Source organism: Nelumbo nucifera, chromosome 2 (assembly GCF_055504915.1).
Source record: "Nelumbo nucifera cultivar China Antique chromosome 2, China Antique-T2T, whole genome shotgun sequence".
Classification (NCBI taxonomy): Eukaryota; Viridiplantae; Streptophyta; class Magnoliopsida; order Proteales; family Nelumbonaceae; genus Nelumbo; species Nelumbo nucifera.
Window position 1 is genome coordinate 18,998,078 of NC_142650.1, and position 865 is coordinate 18,998,942.

The following is an 865-nucleotide window of genomic DNA, read 5'->3' on the forward strand; positions in this document are numbered from 1 at the left end:
TATTAAATACAAATTTCGTCCTCATCCTATGGTCCTCACACTTGCCTCATAATACTTGCAGCTATGGGTTGTACTCGTTGTGGTTCAATTTAATTAAGAATGTTACATTGCTCTTAGGGTGAAACTTGGGGGTTGGGTCAAGTTGAGGATCAACCAAAGCCCAATTCAAAGTCTTAAACATCAAGCTCGGGTTTAGATTATTATGACTACAATCTAATTTTATATATTTATTAATATTTAAGTATTTTAAATATTTAAATAATATCTACAAAAAGTTATAACATTTAATCATTAATAACCTAAATAAATTAAATAGAACACTATCACATAATATAGAAAAAATAATTATTTTACTAAGTAATTAAAAATAATTTATTATTTTTGTTAAGAGTTATTAATATAAATAATCTAAATTATTAAAATACTAAATTATTTCTATAAAAATATTATTAAAATAATAATTAATTATTTAAATAACATTGCATTCCTCTCTTATAATAATTTTATTCTTACAAATTGCGTAAATCATACGGATCCCCATTAATATGTGGTTGGGACGGAGACCGGATATGCTCCTCACATAAGGCGCCTCACACGCGCCTCACGCATATCCTACCATACATTGAGAACATCTCTTATACTTATAAGTTATTATTCACGGGAGATGTTCTCAATGCACGGTAGATGTGTTTGTGAGGCGCCCCTTTGTGAGAAGCAGATCCCATTCTGTTGGGACGTGCTGTGACTGTGAGTTTTTTTTTTGGTGAGAAGACTCTGTGAGGTTAGTCTAAAGGAGATCCGGATTCAAATATGTAAGGAAATCCGATTCCCACATCATATAATTCAAAAATGGGGCCAATTCATC